Source organism: Lontra canadensis, unplaced genomic scaffold (genome assembly GCF_010015895.1).
Source record: "Lontra canadensis isolate GAN:19392208 unplaced genomic scaffold, GSC_riverotter_1.0 scaffold103, whole genome shotgun sequence".
Lineage (NCBI taxonomy): Eukaryota > Metazoa > Chordata > Mammalia > Carnivora > Mustelidae > Lontra > Lontra canadensis.
This window is the reverse complement of record NW_022631097.1, coordinates 821,156-833,177: the sequence shown is the minus strand read 5'-3', so window position 1 is coordinate 833,177 and position 12,022 is coordinate 821,156. Positions and strand designations below refer to the sequence as shown.

At 34.1% G+C, this 12,022-nt stretch overlaps 1 long non-coding RNA gene across 1 annotated transcript in view; it reads left to right on the top strand.

Annotated features, from left to right (window-relative positions):
* Window positions 1-7,474: 7,474 nt before the first annotated feature.
* LOC116855457 overlaps window positions 7,475-12,022 on the top strand; it is a 31,608-nt gene continuing 27,060 nt past the window's right edge. Inside the window, exon 1 of the long non-coding RNA XR_004380357.1 lies at window positions 7,475-8,208. This is a non-coding gene — a long non-coding RNA (uncharacterized LOC116855457). The remainder of the gene's footprint in view (window positions 8,209-12,022) is intronic.

The following is a 12,022-nucleotide window of genomic DNA, read 5'->3' as shown; positions in this document are numbered from 1 at the left end:
GTCAGTATTTTTTCTTGTGAATTAGTATACAAACTGAGGAAGATATTTGAATGTCTTTGCTTAAAAGCAGTAGATATAAAAATAAATAATAGCTTTTCTAAATAAGTGTGAACTTGTCATATGCTACCATAATTTTCCATAAAAAGCTAATATGAAACAATCTTAGAATTTCACAGTATCATGTTTCCTTTTGTGTCATAATTTACTGAATTAACTCTGTAGATTTAGATTTCATATGCTATTATTATGTAAGTAATGTATATAAAATAAAGAAACACCCATTTTCCTAATTATTTTGTCAAAATTTACCCGTTTTTTGTTTGTTTTGAAGATAAATAAATTGTTTTTCTTCTTGCCAGATCTAGTTTTTTTGTTTTGTTTTGTTTCTTTGTTTTTAAAGAACTTTTGGTTCATCCAAATTTCAGAAAACCCAATTTGTTATTCCTTGAAATTTTGGATTTTTCTTTTTAAAATGAGTACTGAGCACTCAGTGAAAGAAATTATTTAACCCAACGGTATCCATAATATTAAAGGAAAAAATAACCTGTTTTCACCAGAATTGCCATTTATTATAAGAAATAGAAATTATCAACAAGGACATTAATGGAATGTTGGATCTTGTTTCTCAAGTACTAATTGAAGTTACATCTTCACATTTTATTCAAAACATACTTGTTGAACATTTCAGTAACTTGGTATTTAAAAAGTAAAGTCTATAATAATTACTAAGTATTAGTGTGAATGATTAATGGTCACTAATTAATATTTGGGGGTTTGATTCTGAATTAGAAAAAGATAGTGTGTGATTGAAATAAGTGTGATTTAAAAAAAAAGTCTTGTGAATGTGATGTTTATGTTTAAACCTTTTTTAAAAGTTTTGAAATTTAGTGTCAAATGGGACTATCAGAAATAAAAGGGATATGTTATTTTGCAAAAATAGAGGAAATTTTCTGGGGAATATTGTGGTATTTAAATGATTTGTATGTGTTGTTGTGTTATAATATCTCATAATATGTTAAAATATGTTCCTGAAATATAAGAAAGTGCTAATGATTTGAAAGTCAGACTATTTTCAAAAATAAGTTAGTGAACACCCACGTATCTGACTCCTAAATTAAGCAGTTGTAAATATGTTCCTGTGCTTAATTCATTGATAGATGCTTGTAGACATGGACTTATTTGGGACAGGGTGGAGGGAAGAGGTGGAAACTACTTCCAAGTAAGTAGCAAGTCCATCACTTAAGTTAAATAGACCCGTTTGGGTTTATTTAATCCTAAATAAATGATGATTAAATACATCTAGTGTCATACTTTCAAAAGCATTATTGTCTTTCCTGCACCCTTCAGAACTAAATTTCTAAAAACAGGAAACAATTTTTGTGTGCTCACTTTACATAATTGTTCACAGTTGTGTAAAATGAAACACACAAAGCTTCCCAGTTGAGTGTGGACTAGTAATTTTTAGAACATCACTCTGGGGAAATAGTGAAGAATTTCATTATTTTTTTAGTGTCTGATCTTAAATTTTTTTAATAGTGTCTGATTGAACTCTGTTTATGTATTATATATTGTATTCTTTTTTTATTTGTCAAAAGCACTGTCTTCTACATGTAGAAAATCCATCTTGAAATTTTGTTTTCTTGATTACTGAAAAACAGTATTAATAGTTGAAGTTTGAATCTTAAAAGACTGAATATTTAAAGGCAGAACCATACTGCGGTTACCTTGGGAATATTACTTCTTGTCTTTTTCTATAAAACCATGTTTAGATTATAACTATCCTCAGGGATTCCTTTTGGTTGAAACTTACTATTTGATTATTTTTTTCATTTACCTGGTGGGATCAGTGGAAGATACTTTGTTTTATGATGTACATTTTCCCTTTTCAATAAGAGAAGCCTGTATTTTCTAGATGGAGTATAGTGCATTTCTTAAAGTAATCTTGCCAGTTTGTAGTACACATTTTTTAAAAATTGTTTTTCAAGTATATTGTTTTATGGTTTGAATCACTGTTACTCTTACCAGTTCTTACCTCTGCAGTAGATACTAGATTTTGTTACTGTGTTGATACAAAAATCTTAAGTTAGAATTACTGTTTGTCTTCTGAGTTAAAGAAGTGGATTTTAAAAGGTGGTATTCTGAATATATGTGTATGTAAAATTTCAGTTGTGTTTTCTACAATATAATCACCCAAATTTCATGTAAGGCACTTCCATCTCATAAAGACTAATTAGTATGATTAGGTAGAATTAAGAAGTGTGCTTAGTAGGAATACATACTTTTTAAATTTTCAACTTATTTTTTTTTTAAGTATCAATTGGGACACCTAGGTGGCTCAGTCGGTTAAGCATCTGCCTTCTGCTCATGTCATGATCCCGGGTTCCTGGGATTGAGCCCCACATTGGGCTTTCTGCTCAGCGGGGAGTCTGCTTCTCTCTCTCCCTCTGTTCCCCTCCCCCAATTCGTGCTCCCTCTCTCTCACTCTATCTCAAATAAATAAATAAAATCTTTAAAAAATAAGAGTATTGTCAATTAATAAGAAATGGTTTTTATTAATTAAAAACAAGGGTTCTGCATTGCATCAGTAGTAATGTGTGGACCTTACTTGAGTAGTGATGTAATGGACCTAGAGTTTCTTAAATTCTCTGTGTAAGTGTGTTTGCAGCATTGAAGACTTCAGAATTGATACTTATATCTAAAATTTGTTTCTAGCTCTGAAATTATTTCAGATATTTAAGGTAGGAAATACATGGATATAAGTATCAAAACTTAAAGGAGTAGCCACAGTAATCCATTATGTTTCATGTTATATCTGTGACTGGATCTCTTAAGACATATTCGTCCTTGTTTCATCTTCTTTATGCAAAATGTCATCCTGCCAGACATTTGTGAATGTGAATGAGGGTTTACGTATGTTTTGGGGGTTTAGAAGAACCATGTAAATATAATCCTTTAACTATTAATTTTGCCAAGTTTGGCCTATGAGTTACTCTCATTTTTATATGCTTATTTAATTTCTGCAAATTATACTATCATACATTTTGCCAAAATAATGGTAGTTAATTTTTTGTCAGGGTATTTTCAGATTATTAGGTAACATTAAATCAGCATCAAATGTGACACATTGCTTAGATTTACAAATGTTGCTTGGTGTTTTATGTAATGAGAAAAAGTAAACAATCTCACACATAGTGATTGTCTTAATTTCCGACCTTAAAAGTGTTGGAGGCACTAGTAACTTGCTTAGTGGTTACTTAGTCTGTAATGCTAATTCTTAGAATTGCTTAGAATATATATATGTTCATGGACTGGTTAGAATATTTTAAACATTAGGAATCAGCAGTTCAACAAAGTTGAACATGAAAATCAGAGTAATTGTCCACAAAATGATACTTTTGCAGTCATACAGAGTTTATGGGGGAGCTATGTCATTCAGAATTGCACTATATCCGTGTATTTATTGTACCAATATGTATTGAGGGGTCCTTTTGTTTGCTGTACCCTTTCCTAAGGCGGAGATACAGGAGTGGAAAAAACAAAATCCCTACTCTTAATTAAAAACCAGCATCCATGTGAATATCCTTTCAGATTGGTAGTTCTCACACTTCAGTGTGCATTACAGTCACCTGGAGGGCTCATTAAAACAGATTTCTGGGCTCTACCTCACAGTTTCTGATTCAGCAGGTCTCAGGTAGGGCTAAGTAATGTGCATTTCTAACAAGTTCCCTGAAGAAGATAGTGTTGGGTTTGGGGACTCTTTGAGAATCTCTGTTCTGAAGTGTTACTCAAAAGAATCATGGTAACTTTTTTGGTTAGTTGGTTTTTGTTGGTAGCATAGGTGATTGTCCTGGTATGTTATATGTTATTTAGGATCTCTGGCCAATCATTGAGACCATTCAAAACTCCCAAACGTTTCCAGTTACTGCCAACTGACAAGTACTGCAAAAAAGTCCATTAATTTTAAGTAGGCTATTGAGTGCTAAATCTTACACATAAGATTTTTGAACTAGGATTTTTTGTGTCACAGGCCTAGTGAATTCAAGTGAAAAGAGAATACAGAAAAGTACAATTTGAAAATTTTGTAAAGGTTTCTCACTTAACCGATTTTCAACTACCTATACAGGATGAGAAATGGAACACTGTAACAATGTTTTTGTAGAAGTATATTTGAAGATGCCTGGGGTGCCTGGCCAGCTGTAGGACTTCTGCTTGACCTTGCTGGGGTCATGAGTTTGAGCCCATGAGTTTTGGGTGTCATGGTTATTTAAAAAAAAAGAAAAGAAAAATCGTGAAGTGCTTATGCCTGACAGATGAAGGTTTTAGAAAACACTTCTGGTCTTTGCTTATCATCTTGGTAAATATGAATATAGTGACACTATTTTGATGAATTAAAATGATGACTCAACCTTTCTCTTTTGTGAACTGGTCTTTTAGTTTACTAGATTGAAGGTACAGATTTGATAAATGCATTTTCCAAGACAGTATATTTATTAAAATAATTTTCTCTTGGTTTGCAGCTTTAATTTTCATTACTCGTTTTAGAAAGTAATGCCACCAAGGAGTTCAGTAAATGGAAATTGTTAAGCAATTTTATGGTAAAGTTATAGCCTAGCTTATGAGACCTTACAAAGATTAATGCTGCATATATGTATTATTCAAAGTCTATTCAATACATTAAATGCAGTACATTAAAACAATTACATTGATCCATAATGCGAGCATATAGATGTGATACTGATTATAGTTCCTTTCAAAAATTTTGACTATTATTAGTGCAAAGAAGCAATCACCTGGTTTATAGCCTTTTAAATATTTCAGCAAGTAGTTTCTAGAACCTTGTGTATATCTGCTAAAATCTGTGTATAGGAAACAGAGAGACTTGTTTGTTATTTTGATGTCACCTGGGTGCCCCTCTCTCTCTTGCTTCCCAAAGATTGCCATACCATAATGTCCTCTCAGTTTTACCAGGAAATCCACATTGACCAAGCATTTTGTGGTTTTGTGAACTAGAAATGGGATTGACTCTGAGTGGTTAACATATCTGTCCTCAAGGAAGTCAACTCATCTACTCATCTACCTTTTATCTTTCAACTTTGCATCAACCTTCCCCCCCCCCTTTTTTTTTAAATTAAAAAGTCAGATTCCTTGCTCTACAGGAACCCAGGATTCAAAGATACTACTAGGTTTCTTCCCCAACATGGCTTATTACCCTTTTTTCCAACTGTGAAATTCTCATGTAGTCTATTGAGAGTAAAAGTTTCTTGAATCTGTTCTTTAAAAATTATGTGGATAGGTTTCTTACACATTTATTTTTCCTCTTCAATTATTTATTACTAGTTTTCTTCAATCAAGAAATGATTAACTCCTGTGGCAGTACTTGGACACTACAGGAAATTATATTTCTACAACTCAGTGCTTTATTTTTAGGAACACAAATGGAGAAAAAAGGTAAAATTTGAAAAAGCAAGCTGTTAATCTACACCAGTTTTCTTTCTTTCTTTTTTTGTTTTTTAAGATTTTGTTTATTTATTTGACAGCACAAGTAGGCAGAGTGGCAGTCAGAGAGGGAGAAGCAGGGAACCCCATGCGGGGCTCGATTCCAGGACCTGAGCCCAAGGCAGCTGCTTAACCTACTGAGCCACCCAGGTGCCCCTATATTGAAGGTTTCTGATTCATGTTATGGTTTCCCTATATAGCAATGTCCCCTTATCTGAGGAGGAAACATTCCAAGACCCCCAGTGGAAAAGCACAGACAGTACCAAATCCTGTACGTACTTTTTTCCCTAATTAACAGGCACTTCTGTAGTAAAGTTTAATTTATAAATCAGGCACGATAGTAGGAGATTAACAATAATGACTAATCAAAGATACAATTATACTATAAATAAAAGTTATGTGAATATGGCCTCTGTCTCGGAATATTGTACCTGTATTCAATGCCTTTGATGATGTGAGATGATAGAATGCATTTGTGACGAGATAAAGTGAGGTGAATGTCAGGCATTGTGATGTAGCATTAAGCTACTATGACCTTCTGACCATATGTCTGAAGAGTATTGTCTGCTTCCAGACTCTGGGTAACTGGAACGGTGGAGGGCAAAACCACAGATAAGGAAGACTTCTGTATTCCCTGGACACCTGATCCTATATTTAACAGCCCGAATTATTTTCCTACTAGGCAGGTATAAAAACTTTAGATTTATACTGGTTCTGTTGCTACTATTAGAATAAGACAAGATGATTAATTAGGAAAATTCAGAAATCCTTTTTTTTTGTTTGTTTGTTTTCTTTATATTATGGTACATTGACTTTGACCTGGAGCCATTAAACCTTTTAAAATTTTAGAGGAGATCGGAAGGTTTTAGAAAACGACATGCTCCAAATTTTGGGGAGTAGGAACTATAATATAGGTAACAAGTATTCAGATTAATTTCTCCCTTGCTATATAATATGCTTATATTTTTAGAGGAACTCGTTTATGTCCCAGTATTTGTGCTACAGTGTCAGAGCTGGGGTAAACTAAGATATAGTTAGGTTCATATTATGATCTTTTAGACCTCTGAATGGACGAGATATTCCCTAGGTTGATTGAAATTATAAATCTTAAAATTTGAATTATTTTGCAGCTACTTGAACCATATGGAAGACAACCTGTCACAAGCAGTTTCTAGTCATTCTTTTTTTAGATTACATAAGTATGATGCACATGTTAAATAATTTAGCATTTAAAACATTCAGTACTGGTTTTCTACTGTTGCCGTATTGACGGTTTCTTGCAGTTTGGGCACTGCAGATAATAGCTGTATGCAGAGTAGAACAACCCTCAGCTCCTATGGCACTAGTGTTCTAGACCTAGAGGAACAAATAGAATTGAAATAATTTATGAGGTCTTAAAGGTAGAGAAAGTGACAGCTGTTTTAGATAAGAGGACTAGAAAATGTCTGTCTCAGGAGAAAAAGGGACAACATTGTTTAATTTGGTCTGTGCTGATAAAAGACAACATTGTTGTGGGTGAAGTGGATGCGGTAAATCTACTGTTGGAGCTGTGCTGTTCAATGTGGCCATAATTGGGCTATTGAATCTTTGGAATGGGACTAGTGAAACTAAGATTTTTAATTTTATTGTAATTACATTCAATTTTTCGGTACAGTGTTTAGCATATTTGGGAAAACTTGGGTATTCAAATCTTTTGCATCTTAAGTAATGAAATATACATACACATAAATATTGGAGAGACTTTGCCAGTTGAATTAGATGTTTAAAGTACAGAATTGGAAAGATTTGATATGAAGAATGTAAATAAACTATCTCAGTTTTTAATATGGTCATATGTTGAAATGATAAAGTTTGTATATATTGGGTTAAATAAAATGTACTATCTAGCTAATTTCATCTGTTGCTTTTTTTCTCTTTACTTAGAAATTTAAAATTTCTTACATTGCATTTTTCTTCTGGTTAGTGCTGGTCTAGAACAGTAACTTTGTCAAATTCTCTTTTCCTTACATGGATGTAATTCTAGAATCTCATTACATGGTGTAATTATGCAGTTATTTTTGTCTTTTTAGCAAATGAACAATTTGAGTTTGAACTTTAGAGTTTATGTATTAACCATTAGGTGTTAGATTGATTTCCTGGTAGTATAATTGCTTGGTGTTTGTGCAGGAGTGCAAGAAAGGAATTTGAATACCAGCTTTTAGGAAATAAATTGTACACATTAAGTTTACAGTTACTTCTTTCACTTTTGTTATTTTTCTTTTGTGTTTATTATTTACTTGATACTCCATGAAGTCCCCAAATTTTATTGTCCTACAAGATTTCTCTTAAAATCTTTGTGTGATGATTTTGTGTTCATTTATTTGTTTTCTTGATTCTGTCCAGAGTGTCAGCACTAGGAGAGTACGGATCTTATCATTTAGTGATTTGTCTTCATTTTATATTACATCCTCATTAAATGTTTGTTTAGTGAATTAATGACACCAGCTGAGGGCAACACACGGTTGTTGACATGAGAATATACAACAAATAAAATATGGTCCTTGCCCTCTTGGGATTTAGAGTTTAGTGGTTTTACAGAAGCAAAGTGTAAGACCAGTTGGTAGTAAGGAAGGGTATAGGAAATGTTCTGAAAACCTAGAATCAAGTATTCATTTACACTGGGAAGACTGGGAAGAATTCGCTAAGATGATAACTTTTGAGCAGGTCACAAAGGTGAATAAATACTTGTTAACTGTAGGTTTTTTGGATGTAGAGGATAGGGAGGGAGAGTTGTGGGAAGATGGAATGGTGTCAGAAGGGCTAATAAGTGAACAAAGATGCTGAGCAGTTAGTAAGGAGCTGTTTAGGGGAGGAGGTAAGAGTAGAGAAGGTAACAAGTAATGTTTAGATAAAACTGATCTAAGTAGAGGAGTTTTGATCTTTGCCTTTTAGGTGACTGGGTGTTAGGACAAGAAGTAAATGGATCAGAAAACAGACCACATAGATCATTGGTTCACTCTCATATTCTCCTCCCCCCACATGATACCTGAAAGGATCTTTTAGTGTCCATGATGATTGTTCCGATTCCAGATGGTAATTCAGAAGTAGAGTGAAGAGAGGAGGAGTAGAGTGGGAGAGGAGGAGATGAAAAGTGATCTAGGAGTTTTCTAGTTTGAATGATGGGGTGATGATAGTGATAACCATTAACTGAAACACAGAAGGTAAGTGTGTTCAGGATCAGGGGTGGGGTAGCTGCTTGAGGGAGAGGAAGGTATTGGATTTTTTTAATATTTCAGTTTTGAGTATCTATGGTGGATTGTTGGGATTTTAAAACTCTACTGGTAAATATGTTCTCAAGGCACTGTCATTTGTTAACTTGTCATGCTTTTCCTTTGTTCTTGTAATTTAGTTTCCACATCATATCTAGTGCATCCTTTTAAAATGTGAATTAGATCATTGTAGGTCTCTTTTTTCAGATGCAATAGCCTTTCATTTTAATTGAAACCCAACTATAAGGGTACCTGGGTGGCTCAGTCAGTTGTACCTCAGACTCTTGGTTTTGGCTTAGGTTGTGATTTTAGGCTTGTGGGATGGAGCCTGGCTCGTGCTCTCTCTGTCTCTTTCCCTGTCTCTCAAAAATAAAAACAAACAAAAACAAAAAACCAACTATATTGTTGGTCACAGGGATTTTTTTTTTTTTAAAGTAATCCCTACACCCAACATGGGGTTCAAACCCACAACCGCAAGATCAAGAGTTGCACACTCTACCAACTAAGCCAGCCATGTGCTTCTAGGTCACAGGGCTTTTTATGATCTGTTCTCAGTCTACCTTTCTAACCTCATCTACTTTCCACCCCTTGTGGACTAAACTAAAATTGTTCCCCTGTCTCCCCAAATATTTTTGTAGGTTTCTTAAGCGTCTTATAGGATTTTCAGTCCTGTCACTTTGTCAGTTATATCATGTTTACTTACTTGCTTGTTATGCTTGCATTTTATTCATCTCTTATTAGTGTTCCCCATATCATAGCACATTTGACATTCAGTATATTTTGAACCAGTCTCAGGGAACATCATGGAGTAATGGCATAGATTTAAGTGTAGTTTTCAGAACCAACTAAAGTATATGGATGAAAATCCCAGATTGCTTATTCATTTCCTAAACAGTTATTGAACAGTTTTGTCTCAGCTCATTTGTATAATAGTGAAGAAAATAGAATTGGTCCTCACCCTCTTTAAGCTTGAAGTCCGGTGGGTGGCAAGAGAAATCATGGGAAGAAATGATAAATTCTTAGATGATTTCATCATTGTACTGAGCGTCAGAGAAAGAGCCAGTAGAGAGTATGAGTGAATAGTCCAGTTTTTAATAGAATTTAGGAGAATATGTATCCTTACATATGTCCATATAGAAATCTATCTAAAAAGAAAGTACTAAGAGCAAGTGATAGAAGGACATGTGAAGGGAGTAATTTGAAATGGGTGGATGGAAGTCACACCTTACACTGAGGCTAGAGAGTTGTTGAGGTTGATGGCATGGAAGAAAGCAAATTTTTAACTCCTGGAACAATAAGGATTCTTAAATTTTTTCAATTAAAAAAGTTCCCAAGTGTATGTTTTGTGTATTGGGTGTCTCAGGTACAGTGGTGTTTTGGTGTTGGTGGAATCCTAAGCATTAAGGAGACCACAGGTATTGGAAGGAAATAGAAAAGCCTTCCTGAGTGTCAGGGTCACTTGGGTGGCTCAGTCAGTTATGTGTTCAGCTCTTGATCAATTCTTGATTTTGGCTCAGGTCATAATCTCAGGGTTGTAAGACCAAGCCTGTGTCAGGCTCTGTGCTGTGCATGGAACCTGCTTAAGATTCTCTCCTTCCCCCTCTTAAAATAAAACGCCTCTTAAAGTGTCCAAATCCAATTTCTATTTCCAGAAAAAGAATACCTGTTTTTCTGATTGAGTATAAAATGAAGGCTGTTGATTGTAAGTTTACATATTTGTTTCTCTGTTGCACCTTTTCTAATCATTGGTGTATGTTGAAGAGAAGATTTGAAGCAGGAAAAGTAGGACAGGCTGGCTGCAAAGAGCAACTCCTTGGGAAATACTCAGAAGGGTCTCCTATTAACGTGTAGCAACTTCGGCTCATTGTTGCTGTGATTATCCATATACACTTTTTAAAAATGTGATCATCAGATATATGTCTACAGACACTGAATTATGGTAATTCTCTAGTAATTGAACTTTAAAATGACAGAGTGGTTAAGATTTATTTCCAGAGAAGTCATTCAATAAAGCTTGGATGTTATGAAGGGAACGCCTAGTCCTCCTAGAAGATTTGAAAAATAACTTGGGTATTATATGAAAAAGAGCTTGAAAAACTATTCTGTACAAATATTGGGAGAGAAAAGCATATAATAAAAAGCTTGAAGAAACTTTATCTTACTTGGTCTTTTATTAACAGTTCCTATTTAAGAGTGGGTAATTATTCCAATACTCTGAAGGGTTTCTTCAGGGCTACGGATTCCCTTCCATTCCTTTATCATTGTCTTTGAGTTAACATTCATTACTGTTCCTTTTGATGGATTATAGGGATTTTTAAAATTACCTATAAGAGAGGCATTATTTGCTTTTCTGAATTGCTTTTACAATATGATTTGAAATATTTCTAAGAAGATTAACATTTTTCTCAAATAGTAGACATTACTAAGTTCCTGGATTTAGGTTTTTATCTTTCATGTATTTTTTAGTAAATGCAAATTAGCATAAGTTAGGAAGAAAGGGAATGCCACTTCGTTGGGACCTAAACAAAACAATTTTCTGTTTTGCCATTTTTTTTCCTCCTTGACTTCAGAGCTGTTGAAAAATTGGGAGATAAATGTCCAAGTGCAGTATTTGTGAATGTTTTTAAAAATTTCCAGTTTACATTATGGTACAACTTTAGTTAATAATCAACATGTTAACAGTGGTACATGTCATCTAACATCTACATGGAGGACAAATAAATTGAGTCAACTCAGGTTAGCCAAAGTTCTAATGTAATTTTTTCTTTATAGTTAATATGTACTATATGAAATAGAAGAGTCTGTGTTTATGTTTTTTGGTTTGGGGTTTTTTTTTCTTTAAAGCCCTGAGATCAATTCCTGAGCTGATATCTAGAGTCATATTTTAACTGACTGAGCGCCACCCAGGCACCCTTAAGTGTATTTTAGTATTTACTTGAACCAGAGTTAAATTTTCTTTGTTTCAGTAGTGTGGAAAGAGAATTGGTTTAAGACCACTAATTGCTGTTTGAACTAATTTGTGTAAGTTTTTCATAAAAATTTTCCCCCAGCATTCAGTATCTTTACCATTTCATTAATTTCCCATGCTCATCATCCTGCTTTTAGCTCCCCTCCTCATCCCAGGATTCTTCCTGAAGGCTCACTTTTTTCTGCTCCAGTCTGAGCTGTTGCTGTATGGAACAGCTGCAGCAAAACGATAGCCCGTAGAGTCTCAGTGCTTTTCAGGATTGTATGTGCTTTTGGCTGAATCATCATTAAATGAAAGCAACTATTCCTTT